This window comes from Hyla sarda, chromosome 2, assembly GCF_029499605.1.
Source record: "Hyla sarda isolate aHylSar1 chromosome 2, aHylSar1.hap1, whole genome shotgun sequence".
Lineage (NCBI taxonomy): Eukaryota > Metazoa > Chordata > Amphibia > Anura > Hylidae > Hyla > Hyla sarda.
Window position 1 is genome coordinate 51,548,291 of NC_079190.1, and position 20,101 is coordinate 51,568,391.

Consider the following 20,101-nt stretch of genomic DNA (forward strand, 5'->3'; position numbering starts at 1 on the left):
ATACATTTCATGAGGTTTTACTGTGTGTGCATATCTCTCTTCTAAGCGCTGGCCAGTTGACTTCCCATGCAGTTCCATTCATAAGTAGACGAATTGGAAAAAATTGTCTAGAACTTGTTAAAGGAAATGTGTAATCAGAAAATGACCAGGCTTTTATGTTAAACATATTTTTTTAACAATTTTTGGTGATATATGTATATATATATATATATATATATATATATATATATATATATATATTTATTAAAATAAGTTTTCCATTTTACTAGCTATATTTGAAATAATCCTGAAATCTACCAATTTCCTTTCTGGCCACTAGGGCTAAAACTAAGCTGGGACTTCCTGTTCTGTACAGATAATTTCCCATAAAGGCCTTTCTTCTCAAGAGCCGAGTGAAAGTTAACACCTGTAGAGAGATAATGCTGGATCCACCACCATTCACAGCAGAGATCCGCATCCCCCTCCCAGGTCTCCAATTCATCTGAATAGGAGAGGTCCTGTCTATTGCTGTCTACGGTCCATGGGTTCTGCTGTAAAGCACTAAATGTTGTTAGAATTGGCAAGATGGCAGCCCCCATAAAATGTACAATAAAAAAAAAAAATCTGAGAGCTGCCATGAAGGATCTGGTAGGTTATTATTTAATCATATAGTTCACAGGAACACAGGAGAGACTGACTTCCTGACTACACATTAGAGCATGTCATTTTTTGTTGGTCTGAGTCTCATGATCCGACTGCAATAATAGAATGTATGAATGCAGCTGAGCTGGGATGAAATAGATTACACTGTAGGAGTGCTGGGAGTGAGTTAGCATTATATGGGGAAAAAAAATCCTATTTAAGAATGACTGGGTTTAAAATGCATTGGCCACAAGGTGGTATGATGTTTGTGTCTTTTAAGAAGAATTTTAATGCCAAGAGTTATGACAAACTATTTTCTCCCTTTCATGTTACACTCACCATAGCCAGAGAGGACTCTTTGCACTCCGTATGGTGACCATAGTACCCGTAGATATTTGTTTACAAATTTAAGTTGTTGAGCCCATATCTCCAAAGAAAACTCCATTACTTAGTTTATATGGTGGTTCACCACCGGACAGAAAATGGGGGACTGTAACAAACCCATTGAATGCTATTGTGCCTCATGTTGCCACAATCCTTCACTGCCTGACCACATGGTGGCTTTCCACTTAATATTTTTTTGCTCTACTGATAAGGTCTTGACTTGACTTGGTCATTAACTTCAATAACAAAGTTAAAACGTAAAAAAAAAAATACAATGCAGAACAAAATAATTTTTTCTATTTAATGCTTCAATAATACAATTTCCAGAAACAATATGACCTATTTATTGAACTATCTATTACAAATGGAAAGCATTGAATAACTGCGCTCGTATAATACCACAGGACAGTGAGAATAAAGGCTTCCAAGCTGCAGACATAAGGTTCAGATTTCAATGGTTCAAATGGTTTTGTGCTCAATACAACAGTAAATCTTACTGGAAAAAGTGTATATTACACAGTTATTCTTGTCATACAAAAGAGATGCCCAGCAATCTGCTACACAATATAAATGACTAAAAAAATGCATTAAAAGGTTAAACCTTATACAGCGCAAAAACAGCGTTTGGAACATTTACTTCCGAAGCTGGTGAGTGGAATACCCCTTTAAGCCAACAGTTATTTCTTCTAATCACTCCATACTTATTCATGATCAGTTCAGCTAGGAGTTCATGTGTTCATGTGGGAAATGGGAAGGAGAGCCACTGCCAGACTCCTCTGGTGAGGGCTTATTTTGTTATTGAGAACAAAAGTATCAGGCAGTAGAAAGCCAATATAGTCTTCTCTCCCTCCGACTGTCAGGTAAGAGTTGGGATACCCCAATACACATTGGGCAGTTGGCCAGTCCTGCTGATATTAGCAGGTTTACCTGATTAGTTCCCATTGTGTATAGGGACCTTTAAAGGGGTTGTCCAGTTATTGAAAACATATCCCCTATGCCCAGGGTAGGATATAAGTGTCTGATTGTAAGGGGAGTCTGCTAGGACCCTCACGATCTCCAGAATGGGGCTTACCAATGAGCATCTTCCAAGATGACCTGGTCGTGGCAGTGAAGGCCCGAATAGGCAATCACTGGCCATGGCCTCAGCAGGTGATTGGCTGAACAGGCCATCACTGCCTTGACCCCAACTTCCAAGATGAACTAGTAAAGGCAGTGATGGCTCAGAGAGACAGGACCTGTTCTGGAGATCGTGAAGGTCTAAGCAGTCAGAATCCTATGTGGATAGGGGATGCGTTTCTAATACCGAGACAATCCCTCTAAGTCATGAACAAATTAACAAAAGCAACAAATTCTCGGTACTTGGTTTTCTCCATCAATCCCATACAGTTGATTGGACTTTGGTCGAGCATTCAAACAGGGGGTATAGGATCCCTGTTCATCTTATCAGTGGAGATCCCACCTATCAGACACCTAAAACCTATCCTGTGAAAGGATGATAAGTGTCTATCTTGGGAAAACACTTTATACACGCAACAAAACCATGTGTATGGATGCTGGAAAACACCATATGGCGTTACTACAGTTCTGTATTATGGAAGCAAAAGTCCTTTCTGCAACTATGCTTCTAGGGGAGAATACTGCCATAACATGCATATGGCACCTAAATGTTTCCATAAATGTCATATTATCAATTTATTATCATATTATAAAAAAAAAAAAAAAAAACTGTTCTGTAATTGACCATGTACATGATGCTTAAAGTTGAACTCCGGTGGAAAACAAATGTTTTTAAATCAACTTGAGCCAGAAAGTTATACATATTTGTAAATTAATTCTATTTAAAAACATTAATCCTTCCAGTACTTATCAGCTGCTGTATACCACAGAGGAAGTTGTGTAGATTCTTTCCAGTCTGACAACAGTACTCTCTGCTGCCACCTCTGTCTGTGTCAGGAACTGTCCAGAGTAGAAGCAAATCCCCATAGAAAACCTCTCCAGCTCCAGACACTTCCTGACACGGACAGAGGTGGCAGCAGAGAGCACTGTGGTCAGACTGGAAAGAACTACACAACTTTCTAGTAGTATATCTGTTACGCCTAGCGCTCCGGGTCCCCGCTCCTCCCCGGAGCGCTCACGGCGTCTTTCTCCCTGCAGCGCCCCGGTCAGTCCCGCTGACCGGGAGCGCTGCACTGTTTTGGCCGTTGGGGATGCGATTCGCACAGCGGGACGCGCCCGCTCGCGAATCGCATCCCAGGTCACTTACCCGTCCCGGTCCCCTGCTGTCTTGTGCTGGCGCGCGCGGCTCCGCTCTCTAGGGCGCGCGCGCGCCAGCTCTCTGAGACTTAAAGGGCCAGTGCACCAATGATTGGTGCCTGGCCCAATTAGCTTAATTGGCTCCCACCTGCTCCCTGCCTTTATCTAGTCTCCTCCCTTGCACTCCCTTGCCGGATCTTGTTGCCTTGTGCCAGTGAAAGCGTTTAGTGTGTCCAAAGCCTGTGTACCTGAACTTCTGCTACCCATCCTGACTACGAACCTTGCCGCCTGCCCCCGACCTTCTGCTACGTCTGACCTTGCCTCTGCCTAGTCCTTCTGTCCCACGCCTTCTCAGCAGTCAGCGAGGTAGAGCCGTTGCTAGTGGATACGACCTGGTTGCTACTGCCGCAGCAAGACCATCCCGCTTTGCGGCGGGCTCTGGTGAAAACCAGTAGCCTCTTAGAACCGGTCCACTAGCACGGTCCACGCCAATCCCTCGCTGACACAGAGGATCCACTACCTGGAAGCCGAATCGTGACAGTAGATCCGGCCATGGATCCCGCTGAGGTGCCGCTGCCAAGTCTCGCTGATCTTCCCACGGTGGTCGCTCAGCAATCGCAGCAGATTGCCCAACAAGGACAGCAGCTGTCGCAGTTGACCGCCATGTTACAGCAAATTCTGCCTCTGCTACAGCAGCAACCATCTCCTCCGCCAGCTCCTGCACCTCCTCCGCAGCGAGTGGCCGCTCCTAACCTCCGCTTGTCCCTGCCGGACAAATTTGATGGGGACTCCAGACTCTGCCGTGGATTTTTGTCTCAGTGTTCCCTGCATATGGAGATGTTGTCAGACTTGTTTCCTACAGAACGGTCTAAGGTGGCGTTCGTAGTGAGCCTTCTTTCAGGAAAGGCCTTGTCTTGGGCCACACCGCTCTGGGACCGCAATGATCCTGCCACAGCCACAGTCCAGTCCTTCTTTGCTGAAGTCCGAAGTGTCTTTGAGGAACCTGCCCGAGCCTCTTCTGCTGAGACTGCCTTGCTGAACCTGGTCCAGGGTAATTCTTCCGTTGGCGAGTACGCCATACAATTCCGTACTTTTGCCTCTGAACTATCCTGGAATAATGAGGCTCTCTGCGCGACCTTTAAAAAAGGCCTATCCAGTCGCATCAAGGATGTGCTGGCCGCACGAGAGATTCCTGCCAACCTCCAAGAACTCATCCATCTAGCTACCCGCATTGACATGCGTTTTTCTGAACGACACCAAGAGCTCCGCCAGGAAAAAGACTTAGATCTCTGGGCACCTCTCCCACAGCATCCTTTGCAGTCTTCGCCTGGGCCTCCCGCCGAGGAGGCCATGCAAGTGGATCGGTCTCGCCTGACCCAGGAAGAGAGGAATCGCCGTAGAGAAGAAAATCTCTGTCTGTACTGTGCCAGTACTGAACATTTCTTGGTGGATTGCCCTATCCGTCCTCCACGCCTGGGAAACGCACGCACGCACCCAGCTCACGTGGGTGTTGCATCTTTTGGTTCTAAGTCTTCTTCTCCACGTCTCACGGTGCCCGTGCGGATTTCTCCTACAACCAACTCCTCCCTCTCAGCCGTGGCCTGCTTGGACTCTGGTGCCTCCGGGAATTTTATGTTGGAGTCCTTTGTTAATAGATTCAGCATCCCGGTGACCCGTCTCGTCAAACCGCTCTACATTTCCGCGGTCAACGGAGCCAGATTGGACTGCACCGTGCGTTACCGCACAGAACCCCTCCTGATGTCTATCGGACCCCACCACGAAAGGATTGAGTTCTTCATTCTCCCCAACTGTACCTCTGAGGTCCTCCTCGGTCTGCCTTGGCTCCGGCTTCATTCCCCCACCATTGATTGGACCACCGGGGAGATCAGGAACTGGGACTCTGCCTGCCACAGGAAGTGCCTCTCCCCCCCTCCCAGTCCCATCAGGCAAGCCTCTGTGTCTCCCCATGGCCCCCGTCCTGGTGTCACACTGCCCCGTGCCAGGCCTCGCCCTCTGCCCTCCCTCCCCATTCCCACTCCTGCTGTACTGCCTGCCGTTGAGGAAACCCTCCATTCTTTCCCGGTGTCCTCATCCCAGGGGAGGCAGTTACCGGACAAAGAGAAGGGGAGACCTAAGGGGGGGGGTACTGTTACGCCTAGCGCTCCGGGTCCCCGCTCCTCCCCGGAGCGCTCACGGCGTCTTTCTCCCTGCAGCGCCCCGGTCAGTCCCGCTGACCGGGAGCGCTGCACTGTTTTGGCCGTTGGGGATGCGATTCGCACAGCGGGACGCGCCCGCTCGCGAATCGCATCCCAGGTCACTTACCCGTCCCGGTCCCCTGCTGTCTTGTGCTGGCGCGCGCGGCTCCGCTCTCTAGGGCGCGCGCGCGCCAGCTCTCTGAGACTTAAAGGGCCAGTGCACCAATGATTGGTGCCTGGCCCAATTAGCTTAATTGGCTCCCACCTGCTCCCTGCCTTTATCTAGTCTCCTCCCTTGCACTCCCTTGCCGGATCTTGTTGCCTTGTGCCAGTGAAAGCGTTTAGTGTGTCCAAAGCCTGTGTACCTGAACTTCTGCTACCCATCCTGACTACGAACCTTGCCGCCTGCCCCCGACCTTCTGCTACGTCTGACCTTGCCTCTGCCTAGTCCTTCTGTCCCACGCCTTCTCAGCAGTCAGCGAGGTAGAGCCGTTGCTAGTGGATACGACCTGGTTGCTACTGCCGCAGCAAGACCATCCCGCTTTGCGGCGGGCTCTGGTGAAAACCAGTAGCCTCTTAGAACCGGTCCACTAGCACGGTCCACGCCAATCCCTCGCTGACACAGAGGATCCACTACCTGGAAGCCGAATCGTGACAATATCTGTATCTGTAGTATACAGCAGCTGATAAGTACTGGAAGGGTTAAGATTTTTAAATAGAAGTAATTTACAAATCGGTATGACTTTCTTGCACCAGTTGATTTGAAAACATTTGTTTTCCACCGGAGTACCCCTTTAATGTTATAGTAACTCATCCTGAAAAGGCGCAAAAACTTTCCCACCAGAAATGAAAAACATTGATTCCTTCCTCGGTGACCTTTCTCACATGGCGGCTTATTTTTGAGTGGAGCGGAGAATATGAGCTCTGACATTGTAACACTTTTGTTTTGCCTTCAGGTGAGAAAGGAAGACACGATACGAAGAGAAAGCAATACCTAGCACATGCTTAGATCTGCCCCCGGACAAGCAATGGATCTTTTCAATTGACTGACAATGAATCGCTTGAACAGTTTGATATGATGGATGAGAAGGGAAATACACTCGGCTCCTCTTACATCAGCGTTTTGCCTATATTAGTAGATACATGTGTTATGTTGGCTCATGAGAACTCATCTGTCTTCGCTATGTAAAGGCTAAAGGGTAAATCATGGAAAAGTCAATGAAAAAAAAATGTCGCTAAAAATTCACAAAAATACTACGACACCGGGGCTGCGCTAAGATCATGTGTCCCAGCTGTACATGTAAATGATTTAATTGCATTGGTGTATTTCTCCAATATTTTTTTTTCCTATATAAAATGCACCCATATGGTGTAAAAGTGTCCCATTAAACACACAGACTAACTCCTGATCTCTAGCAACCATGAGGATATATAAAAATGTAGCCATTTTATGGATGTAAAGGGCTCTGCAGCTGCTGCTAACCTAGGAAAATGCACCTCCCGATGGTTATGTAAATATCTTATGCCATAAAACCAGATCTGAGTTTTTTCATTTGGGGGCTACACGAGATATATTACTGCAACAAGATCACATTTACCAACCCAGATGCCCCCTTCCCCCCCGAGGGAGTATATGTTAGAAGAAGTATATAAAATGTATGTAGCTGTAAAATAATGAAGTTTGTTAATTTAATGTGGACAAAGTGTGAAGGCATCAAGATATGGAAGTCAAGACTAGGCAAGAGACTCAGTATTTCAGCATTTATAGGCTTGAAATGAATGCCATGGGCAATTATATCCTTCCTGGTTAAGTCGCAAAGGTGTATATATATATATATATATATATATATATATATAGTTCCTCAGGGTGCTGCCATATGGTTCCTTCATAAGGCTCCATATAACAGAGATATTCCCACCGACATTTTTTTTTTTCTGGTTTTGTCTGGAATTTGACAGACAAACCTCTCAGGCCAAGTTCACATTTGACAATGAAACCAATTGATGCCAATGTTGCATGCATCCTTAGATGTAGTGCTATGCCATATTTCATCAGATGGGATCCCCCGTGAAATGGATCCTGCTTGTTGCATCCAGTGTTCCCAACTGGGAAGGTGCCAGATCCCAAGACATTTGTGTACTCACCCTTAAAGGGGTACTCTGCCCCTTGACATCTTATCCCTCATCCAAAGGATAGGGAATAAGATGTCTTATCGCTGGGGGTTCGACTGCTGGGACCCCCCGCAATCTCTAGGCCAGCACCACGGAATAAGATGTCTTATCGCTGGGGGTCCGACTGCTGGGACCCCCGCAATCTCCAGGTTAGCACCACAGCGTTCTGAACACGAAAGCATGGGGCTTCCGTGTTTGTGATGTCATGCCACGCCCTCTCCATTAATGTCTATGGGACGGGATAGGGGATAAGATTAGAGGTGGTGTACCCCTTTAAGGTGCCCATACACTTTATACAAAATTCAGCCAAACTCGCTGCCACCAGTGGGTTGGGCCAACTCTCTATGGTATAGTGATTTCCTGATTCTTCACTGATGAAGATGTCGGTGATGAGAAAGGTGTTACGCCAAGCACTCCGGGTCCCCGCTCCTCCCCGGAGCGCTCGCAGCATCCTCTCATTCGCAGCGCCCCAGTCAGACCTGCCGACTGGGTGCGCTGCAATATCACTCCCAGCCGGGATGCGATTCGCGATGCGGGAGGCGCCCGCTCGCAATGCGCATCCCGGCTCCCGTACCTGACCCGTTCCCCGTCTGTCTTGTCCCGGCGCGCGCAGCCCCGCTCCTTAGGGCGCGCGCGCGCCGGGTCTCTGCAATTTAAAGGGCCACTGCGCCACTGATTGGCGCAGCAGGCTTAATCAGTATGTTCACCTGTGCACTCCCTACTTATACCTCACTTCCCCTGATCTCCCTCGCCGGATCTTGTTGCCATTGTGCCAGTGAAAGCGTTCCCTTGTGTGTTCCTAGCCTGTGTTCCAGACCTCCTGCCGTTGCCCCTGACTACGATCCTTGCTGCCTGCCCTGACCTTCTGCTACGTCCGACCTTGCTCTTGTCTACTCCCTTGTACCGCGCTTATCTTCAGCAGTCAGAGAGGTTGAGCCATTGCTGGTGGATACGACCTGGTTGCTACCGCCGCTGCAAGACCATCCCGCTTTGCGGCGGGCTCTGGTGAATACCAGTAGCAACTTAGAACCAGTCCACCAACACGGTCCACGCCAATCCCTCTCTGGCACAGAGGATCCACCTCCAGCCAGCCGAATCGTGACAAAAGGTCAGACATGATGGACAATTGATACTTTTGTTCTTGCAAGGAAAAACCAGCACCAGAGTGCTCTGGCCACTACTTAACTTCCCCCATAGAGAACATATAAACGTTTGGCTCTGCTGAACGTTCAGGTGTATGGGGAGGTTGGAAGAGATCAGGAACTCCGAACAAAAATGTAAGGCCATTGTTTTTAAGGACCACAATTTAAAGTTATGCCCTATCAAATAGGACATGACTAAGTGATCTGCTTGAGTCCAACTGCTAGGACCCCCACTAATCACCATGATGGAGGTAAAATGTCCTCTGCAATGTAGCATGCGCGGCCAGTGCTTTATTCATTGTCTATGGAGTGGTGCTAGGCAATGTTTGGCTTCTGCATATGAGGTGCACTTCCTTCATTATGGAGGACCTTTCACCTTCACTCTGGTGATCGGCGGGGTTCCTAGTGGTCAGATCCCAACCGATCACATAGTAAACCCCTATCATATGGATATGAAATAACTTGAACTTATGGGATAAAGCAATAAATGGTCAATGGATTTCATTACAAAGTCATAATACGGTTGTGTGTATAAGGTCTTATAACCAGGTATGCTGAAAAAATGCAATCTTGTGGTGGTGGAGCTTAGTTTTGCATGACTACCGTTCCACCGAAAAGTGTGCCAAAAATGAATGCTACACAAAATATAATGAAGGAACACAAAATATAAAGAATACACAAAAAAAAAAAATCTGTCTATTCCTTACTTACTATTCCTTACTTACTATTGTTGTCTTTAATCCTATTCTGTCTCATAGGAAACAAGCCACTATGGCCTGCATAGTAGTAATCACTTTACCAGTCCGTCAGCTTATGGTTTGACCTAACATGACCGTGTAGTTCACGTGTCAGTCATATTACACATGCTGTACATTGACATTAATGCCTCATGATTGAGACTTTTTGTTGTTACTGCAGTCAGCTACAGATGGACGGCCTGTATTGTGTTTCATGCTGCTTTCTATAGCCAAAAGCTTTTAGGATTGTGCTCGTAATATTAAAACAGATATTTTAGATTTTCTCTATATATGTAATTATCAGATTAGAGACTATAGGTCATTTTTTTGTATTTCTTTGTATTGTTTAAGGATGTGTTTAGTTTAAAAACCTGATTCTAAATACCCCATTAAGGAATTCTGAATCACTAGAGGGGTCTCTTATAAATGACCCTATTCATAAGAGCAGAGAGCAGCCGCTAAGAGCTTTGAAGGACATAACGTGTTTATGCATTACATTCATAACCCACTGATTTTAAAGGGAAATGGTGCAATACTTTATTTCTCCTGTGGTGGCACTGCAAGGAAACTGCAAATATAGAAAATATAGAATATAGAAAGGAATTACTAATGTGTACAACCATTATGTAATGTGCCCAAATATTAAAGGAGTTGTCCTGTGAAAAATAACTTATCCCCCTATCCACAGCATAGGGGATAAGATAAGTATCTGATTAGGAGAAGGGGGTCCAACTGCTGGGACCCACCTCGCGATCTCCAGAAGAGGGCCCGGCTCTCAAAAAAAGTGTGTGCTGTAGATGGCACATGCTTCATTTCCTGCTATGGGAGCGCCAAAGATACCCGAGTATAGCACTTGGGCATCTCTGTTCTCCTGTAAATAGGGAATAAGTTATTTTTCACTCGACAACCCCAGCAATATCTTCTGTTCATAGGTTTATATTGGATAATAGTGTCCCTTAGATACAGTAATACCATGTAATAATCCGGAGAACTTAAGGCTTAGGACCTAAATCCTGGGTCTCCAAAAATTATTTGTTTTTCACCACAGACAGGATGGATACATCAACCACAACAGTCAAAATGATCTGACAGTAATGGTAAAAGAATAAACCATAAGTGATATGTTTACCCTAAGGCGCCATATAATGTACCGTACCGGTACCGGACTAGTGACGTTGCCTTGACAATGACGTATGGGGACGTTCATCCGCAGGGACGGACGTCTCTGTGCGTCGTCGTCAAGGCAACGTCACTAGTCCGGGGCCGGGCCCAGAGCGTAGAAGAGGGCCTCCCGGTGAAGAGGGACAGCCCGGAACGACTAACCCTCCCCACCGGACGGTCCCTGTAGCATAGATGGCCCGGACCAGCTCACCCTTCCTTCCCACTGAGGGGAGGTGAGTAGAAAACTAAAGGGGGGGGGGGGGGTCTGGATGATGACGAAGGCCACAGTGATCTTCAACCTGGGGCCCCACAGATGTTTCAAAACTACAACTCCCAGCATGCCCGGACAGCCGATCTGGAGGTCCGCAGGTTGAAGACCACTTAGAAGGAATTGACAGGCGGAGAGTTCACTCGAGTATAAGCCGAGGGGGGCGTTTTCAGCACGAAAAATCGTGCTGAAAAACTCAGCTTATACTCGAGTATATACGGTATATAAAAAATGCTAAACAACTGCTTGTAGTAAAACTATCATTTAAAATTATCCCCTATGAGGTCAGATGAAGAGTCTAATTCATATTCATGGTGACACTAGTGCGCAACATTATCCGCAGCTGCCGATGGTTCTAGTACCACATGTAGGGTTCCCAGATGTGGCTCCTGAACCCCTGATGTACAGTAGATCATTACAGTACATAGAATCATGAATGCTATTAGGAATGGAGCACTGACTGGAGCCATCTGAACTAAAAAAGAAGAAAAGAACTAAAGTTATGACCTGAAGGCAAAAAAAGACCTCAACTACAGCATTAAAGAAGAAAGAGAAGTTTTTCCTTAGGAACACAGTCATTTAGATCTTCCATTACGAGCTGGTACAAAGAAAAACCGTAATAAGGAACCTATCAGAAATTACTAAGAAAACATGTTAGACCTCCGACTTCCTGCATCAAAACAAATGAAAGGAAGAATAACAACAAGCTCACACGCTCCGTGAACTGGCTCAGAAGTCCCGGTATCAAACTTTGTAAGAACATGTAAAGGAAAACATGTACGGCTCCCCTCATTGCCTGCTCGGCATTACAAACACACAGGACTCATTCAGTTATATAGAAGCCCATGAGATCTGTAACATGCCGCATGTAGAATGTAAAAGCTGTACAGAGACTAAAGAACAAGATAAGACACTAATGAAACACAAGCAAATTGTCTCATTAACGATGAAAGTTTTTCTCCGTATTGGATCACGTGTGTTTATGTTGTACACACATATTATTGAGAAGTTCACACAATTTAGCCCTTTTTGTCAGACAATATGATGGTGTCCATGACGTGTTTTATTTTTTTATTTTTTAAATATAAAATCTCAGGCCGTGTTAGGAGGAATAAAAAAACAGAGCAGGATGCGCTCCGTAGTGTGATTTCGCAAGGTATAAAGGTATCGCAGAATGTGGATTTGCGCTTACCAGAGAGTACTGCGTCCAAGTACAACCATGGATCAAGGTGCATATAGTGTGAAGTTCCAGCAGCCGCTCCACCTTTCACAGATAAAGATCCAATCCAATTCCCTCCAATATAGGAAGAGTCAGAGAGGCGCTTGAAACCAAGGTGAGGATAAAACTTCTACTTTATTCCCATAATGCAACGCGTTTCGCGGAGGTTCCGCGGAACCTCCGCGAAACGCGTTGCATTATGGGAATAAAGTAGAAGTTTTATCCTCACCTTGGTTTCAAGCGCCTCTCTGACTCTTCCTATATTGGAGGAAATTGGATTGGGTGTTAGGAGGAATAGCATTTTAATAAATCCCCTACAATTGTCCAATTCTGTTCAGTGTTATATAGGAATTAGTTGAATAAGGCTCACATCTCCGTTTCAGCTTGCCATTGTTCGGCTTTGTCATAGGAGCAGAACAAGGAAAATGATGCCATGCAGGACACCCCCTGATGAACCATACTTACTATAATGGGGGGGGGGGGGGGTCAATTATGACTCTGGCATGACGCCTGGTAATTCACTGGATAAAATAGCGCAGAATCTCAGATGAAGAGTCCTAAGGCCTTGTACATAGACCGATTATCGGGTGAATGAGTGTTTCTTCGCTGCTGTTAAATGGCTCAGTATAACCCCCAAGTTATATGGAGCCATCATAAGGTGCTATTTACATAGTTGTATTGAACCCCTATGTAGCTTTCAGGTCATACAATGGGGCAAAAAAGTATTTAGTCAGCCACCAATTGTACAAGTTCTCCTACTTAAAAAGATGAGAGAGGCTGGTAATTTTCATCATAGGTATACCTCAACTATTGGAGACATAAAATTGTCACATTGTCTGATTTTTAACCCCTTAACGACCATGGACGTGTATACACGTCCAAGCAGGATGCACGTTCCCATACCAGAACGAGCATACACGTCCATGGTTCTCGTGGGTACTGCTCAGTGCACCCACGAGATCGTGGCAGGGACTCGGCTGTAACACACAGCCGTGACCCTGCCGCACTGCCAGGACCGAAGTAAGCTTCGGTCCCGGCAGTTTAACTCTTACAGCCACGGTCGGAAGCGGCCGCGAGCTGTAAGGAGTTTGACAGAGGGAGGGGGCTCCCTCTGTCTCTCTCCCGTAGCACCCTGCAACGATCGCGGGGTGCTGCTAGTTACCTTGGCAGCCGGGGGTCTTTAAAAGGACTACCAGGTCTGTCCCGGTTATTGCCTGTCAGGACGTGCCAGAGGCAAAAAAATTTTAAAAACAATAAGTGTAAAAAAAAAAAAGTGTAAAAAAAAATATGCGGCCAAGGAACCAAATATGGCCTAAGCGGGGGTATTTCCAAACAAGGGCCGAGCAACCTAATAACATATAGGGTGCATTTCTTGCAATATCAGAAGCTATGTACAAAAAATATGTCCCACAAATGATGCATCTGTGAAAAAAAAGCTAATTTTGAATTTTTAACACTGACTTTGTAATAATTCCTGCCAAACAACTACCGTATATCCCGGCGTATAAGACGACTTTTTAACCCCTGAATTTTCTTCTGAAAAGTCGGGGGTTATCTTATACTCCGGGTATTGAGGTCCAGGATAGGAAAACTTCTGATTATCTGCCCAGGCCGGCTCCCGTGTGTGGCTGCAGGCGGGGGCCGGCCAAAGCAAGTAAAAACTAATATCAGGGGGCCTCCAGCTGTTGTGAAATTACAACTCCCAGCACGGCAAAGGCTGTCCGGGCATACTGGTAGTTGTAGTTTCACAACAGCTGGAGGCACCCTGGTTTTTAGTATACAGTATTAATTTTTACCTGCTCTGGCTGGCCCCCGCCTGCAGCCACACACGGGAGCCGGCCCAGGCAGATAATCATAGGTATTCCTATCCCGGACATCCCTGTGTCCCGAAAAATCTTTTCGGGACATAAGGATGTCAGCCAGTCACTTACCATTCCCCAGTGTCCTTCTGCAACCCTCCTTCGGTCCTCCTGCGGTCCGGTCCTCCGTCTCTATGGTTGTACGCACAGGACGTCAGTGACTTCCTGTGCGTACAACCATAGAGGCAGAGGAGCGCAGGACCAGGAGGACCTCAGGAGGACGCGCCGGCCGGGGCCTGGTGAGTGACCAGCCATGCTATCTTAAGTGATCCGGTCACCGCTCCCCAGTCCCGGCACCTACTGCTATGGTCCATAGGCCATAGCAGTAGATGGTGACCCGGGCCGGAGGAGCGGTGATCGGAACACTGTGGGGGCCAGACATTCAGCCTACAGCCATACACGGTATATGGCTGGAAGCTGTATGTCTGTTGGGGGGAGCTCCCAATCTAATGTGGGGGAACTGCCTACAAATGTGGGGGGAGCTGCCTACTATTGTGGGGGAACTGCTGACCTAACGTGGGGGGAGCTGCCTACAAATGTGGGGGGAGCTGCCTACAAATGTGGGGGAAATGCTGACCTAATGTGGGGGAATTGCCTACTAATATGGGTGAGCTGCCTACTAATGTGGAGGAACTGCTACTAATGTGGGGGAGCTGCCTACTAATGTGGGGGAGCTGCCTACTAATGTGGGGTAACTCCCGACCTAATGTGGGGGAGCTGCCTACTATTGTGGGGGAACTGCTGACCTAATGTGGGGAACTGCCGACCTAATGTGGGGGAGCTGTTGACCTAATGTGGGGGAACTGCTTACCTAATGTGGGGTAACTCCCGACCTAATGTGGGGGAGCTGCCTACTATTGTGGGGGAACTGCCGACCTAATGTGGGGGAGCTGCCGACCTAATGTGGGGGAGCTGGCAACCTAATGTGGGGGAGCTGGCAACCTAATGTGGGGAACTGCCAACTTAATGTGGGGGGAACTATACTTCCTACCTAATGTGGGGGAACATGCTGCCTACCTAATGTGGGGGGAAATACAAGGTACCGTACATCGCGGTAGGAGGGGTAGTCTTATATGGCGAGTATATCCCAAACTCTATATTTTAACTGTAAAAGTTGGGGGTCGTCTTATATGCCCAATCGTCTTATACACCGGCATATACGGTATGTGTTAAAATACTCACTGTACCCCCTAGCAAATACATTGAGGGGTCTAGTTTTTAAAATAGTATCATTTGGGGGGCAGTTCCTATGTTCTACCACCTTCAAATTTTGGCAAACCTTGCATAGCACAAAAAAAATGTACTTTTCACATTTTGAAAATTTTGAAAATGTTAAGTTAACGTGTTAGGCTTCTAATTCATTTAAAATGTTAGTTAAAAACAAAAGAAATGCTTTCAAAATAAAGTAGACATCTGAAAGTATAAGTTTCATAAACTATTTGGTCAGAAAGTCTAAATATATGCAACCTATTAATATTAAAATTGCAAAAAATCTTAATTTTTTTTATTTCATGATTTTTTTGCATTGTAAAAAAAAAAAATACAAATGATATCGGCTTACTTTTAGTATGTACATGAAGGACAACTTGTGACAAAAAAACAAAGTCCAAATTATCGTGATTGGCAAAACGTTACCAGAGTTATTCTCTAATAAAGTTAGACATCCCCGATTTGAAAAAACAGGCCTCATCTTTCAGGGGCGTACAGACCTTATTGTCTTGGTCCTTAAGGGATTAAAGAACTTATTAAAAAATTATGGTGGAAAATAAAAGACCACTGATAATCTCCCTCGATCTAGGGCGCCACGCAAGATCTCACCCCGTGGTGTTAAAATGATCACAAGAACAGTAAGCAAAAATCCCATAACCACATGGGGGGACCTAGTGAATGACCCGCAGAGAGCTCGGACCAAAGTAACAAAGGCTACCATCAGTAACACACTATGCCGCCAAGGGACTTGTTACGCCGAGCGCTCCGGGTCCCTGCTCCTCCCCGGAGCGCTCGCGGCGTTCCTCTCTCTGCAGCGCCCCGGTCAGACCCGCTGACCGGGAGCGCTGCACTGACATTGCCGGCGGGGATGCGATTCACATAGCGGGACGCGCCCGCTCGCGAATCGCATCCCAAGTCTCTCACCTGTCCCGGTCCCCGGCTGTCACGTCCTGGCGTGCGCGGCTCCGCTCCTTAGGGCGCGCGCACGCCAGCTCTCTAAGATTTAAAGGGCCAGTGCACCAATGATTGGTGCCTGGCCCAATCAGCCTAATTAGCTTCCACCTTCTCCCTGTCCATATTACCTCACTTCCCCTGCACTTCCTTGCCGGATCTTGTTGCCTTGTGCCAGTGAAAGCGTTTAGTGTTGTCCAAAGCCTGTGTTCCAGATCTCCTGCTATCCTCTTTGACTACGAACTTTGCCGCCTGCCCCGACCTTCTGCTACGTCTGACCTTGCCTCTGCCTAGTCCTTCTGTCCCACGCCTTCTCAGCAGTCAGCGAGGTTGAGCCATTGCCGGTGGATACGACCTGGTTGCTACCGCCGCAGCAAGACCATCCCGCTTTGCGGCAGGCTCTGGTGAAAACCAGTAGCAACCCTAGAACCGGTCCACCGACACGGTCCACGCCAATCCTTCGCTGACACAGAGGATCCACATCCAGCTAGCCGAATCCTAACAGGACTCCAATCATGCAGTGCAAGACTTGTCCCCCTGCTTAAGCCAGTACTTGTCCGGGCCCATCTGAAGTTTGCTAAAGAGCATTTGGATGATCCAGAAGAGGATTGGGAGAATGTCATATGGTTAGATGAAACCAAAGTAGAACTTTTTGGAAAAACTCAACTCGTGTTTGCAGGAAAAAGAATGTTGAGTTGCATCCAAAGAACACCATACCTACTGTGATGCACAGGGGTGGAAACATCATGCTTTGGGGCTGTTTTTCAGCAAAGGGACCAGGATGACTGATCCGTGTAAAGGAAAGAATGAATTCTTCCATCAGCAAGGGCATTGAAGATGAAACGTGGCTGGGTCTTTCAGCATGACAATGACCCCAAACACACAGTAATGAAGGAGTAGCTTCGTAAGAAGCATTTCAAGGTCCTGGAGTGGCATAGCCAGTCTCCAGATCTCAACCCCATAGAAAACCTTTGAAGGGAGTTGAAAGTCCGTGTTACCCAGCAACAGCCCCAAACATCACTGCTCTAGAGGAGATCTGCATGGATGGGCCAAAATACCAGCAACAGTGTGTGAAAACCTTGTGAAGACTTACAGAAAACGTTTGACCTCTGTCATTGGCAACAAAGGGTATATAACAAAGTATTGAGATGAACTTTTGTTATTGACCAAATACTTATTTTCCACCATAATTTGCAAATTCTTTAAAAATCAGACAATGTGATTTTATGGATTTTTTTCTCATTATGTCTCATTATGAAAATAACAGGTCTCTCATCTTTTTAAGTGGGAGAACTTGCACAATTGATGGCTGACTAAATACTTTTTTGCCCCACTGTATAAAGGTATACACAAGATTTTCTGGAAACAGATTTTTTGGAACCGGAGGAAGCCTGGCATGTGATGTACCAGGCTTCCATTATTCCATTAAAGGCTGTACCCTTTGATCTCAGGGATGCACGCTGGGCGCAGATGGAGGACTGGCATTTGATATTCCAAGTTTTCCTGAGGTCAAAGGGCATAGCCGCAGCACAAGTAACAGAAGCCAGGCAAATCAAATACCAGGCTTCCCTGGACCCTAGCATAAATAGCGTAGGCTTTCTCCAGCCAGACACAGGACAGAGAAGAGGTGGCCTGAAACTACAGCCCAACTCCGACCCTGACTGGCCAGCTACCTAAGGCTATGTAAAACAAGTTGCTGGCCTGCCTATCTATATTTACTGCTGCTGAGCCTACAACTTAAATTTTTTTTTTAACGAAAGGTAATTCAATCTCTACTTTTTTCTTTTGTTTGTCATGCAGTAATAACTCAATTATGAATGATAAATTCGTCATACAAATAAATATGGTCATACAAATATTAATTATGAAAAAAAAAAAAAAATGAAAATTATGAAAAATAACAAAATTATGACCGGTGAATTGTAGACAGAGCCAATCAATACAATTCACATCTGAGTCTGACTATTTCCTCAGATATCAACACGTTATTTTTATGACTGGATGACATTAATGCTTAAGGATGTAGTTTTGCAATATACAATAATACACAGGTATTATAAAAGTATGCAGATTTATTGGTTGTAAGGATATAAACATAAATGAGTAATAAACACAATTATATATGCAAAACTACATCCTTAAAGGGGTATTCCAGGCAAAACCTTTTTTTATATATATCAACTGGCTCCGGAAAGTTAAACAGATTTGTCAATTACTTCTATTAAAAAATCTTAATCCTTCCAATAGTTATTAGCTTCTGAAGTTTTCTGTCTAACTGCTCAATGATGATGTCACGTCCCGGGAGCTGTGCATGATGGGAGAATATCCCCATAGGAACTGCACAGCTCCTGGGACGTGAGTCATCAGAGAGCAGTTAGACAGAAAACAACAACTCAACTTCAGAAGCTAATAACTATTGGAAGGATTAAGATTTTTTAATAGAAGTAATTTACAAATCTGTTTAACTTTCCGGAGCCAGTTGATATATATATAAAAAAGTTTTGGCCTGGAATACCCCTTTAAGCGTTAATGTCATCCCGTCATAAAAGGAACTTGTTGATATCTGAGGAAATAGTCGGACTCACATGTGAATTGTATTGAATTGTATTAAAAATTGTCATAATTTTTTATTTTTCATAATGAATATTTTTATGACCATAATCCATAATTCATAATTGAGGTATTACCACACGACATGTTGGGGGGCGGCACTTGATAAGCCAGGGGTGCAAGGGGCACTGGATAAGCCTCTGGAGCTTAGAGTGCAGTTGCACTTAGGCCCAGGAGCCTGAAGGGGCCAATTAGATCTCCCTTTCCTCTATGAGGAAACCTGTACACTAAATAAAGCATTATAGGTGGGGCCCTGTAACATATTTTCTATTAGCGCCCTGCGTCTTCAAGTTTCTCCTTGAGAAGATCATATGGCACCCCAAGGCACTGGTATTTGAGGGGGCCACACCGCTGATCCAGACTGTGGTATAATATTTAGGGGTCCTTTGACAGAATATGCGTCAGGACCCAGGAGCTTCAAGTTACACCTCGGATAATGTGGTCTTAGTGAGTCTAGTGAATGCGGTGGCAAAACTGCTGTACTATGTGACTTGAAAACAGAACCTAATAAAACAACAATAATTGACGGAAATGTGGAGTGAACAGAGACCCTTGTAATATATCAGTCCAGGAATTTTGCTTTGACTTTGCCAATCAGACAATGGCCGGTCTCAGCTGTCATATATTTAGCATTAGAACAGTGCAGCGCTGTAACCTAATCTCCTTAACATACATGTAATTTAAACATTTTTTTCCTGATGCAATAGAAGGGGGGGGGGGGTCTTGGAGCTCAACCTCTTCCAAAGTAACCAGATTTTGATTGCGTTCTGGTGTTTCTGGGTCTCCAATAACAAAGGCGACAATTCAACCCACTGGACTCATGCACAGGCCTGCTCGCTATAACTGTAATGTTATTCCCTCAGCCTACACACAGAGCGCAGTATCGTTGTTTGCATCTGTCATAATAAATGCTAGCTTATTTTGAAGACTAGGTCTGTAAGGCGTTTTGGTCCGGAATTCGCTGCCCACAATGTTTGTTTTTCCCCCCATGAATCAGTAACCTGGAAATGACCAGTTCCTGGAAGAATTAGCTAAATAATCCTATACAAGGCTCCAACAGTAACCGCGCTTCCTATAAGATGGGATCTGCATAACATAGGCATAAACACAATAGTTCCTAACATTTTATTTGTAGATTCCAGGTATAGGGCCTTACAAGGAAAGCAGTTCTTTGGAGAACTACAAGGCAAATACTGTCTGGTAAAACCAGTACACACATGAGGATGTAAAAAATAACAATTTAAAGGAAGATTTTATTTTGGATGTAACTATAAATATATAAAAAAAATCTTGAAATTTTAGACAGGCCATTAGAGCAGA

General features: G+C 45.7%; 1 protein-coding gene across 7 annotated transcripts in view; it reads right to left on the reverse strand.

Moving 5' to 3' along the window:
• ATP8A2 (ATPase phospholipid transporting 8A2) overlaps positions 1-20,101 on the reverse strand; it is a 955,662-nt gene that overhangs the window by 144,321 nt on the left and 791,240 nt on the right. The window lies entirely within an intron of this gene.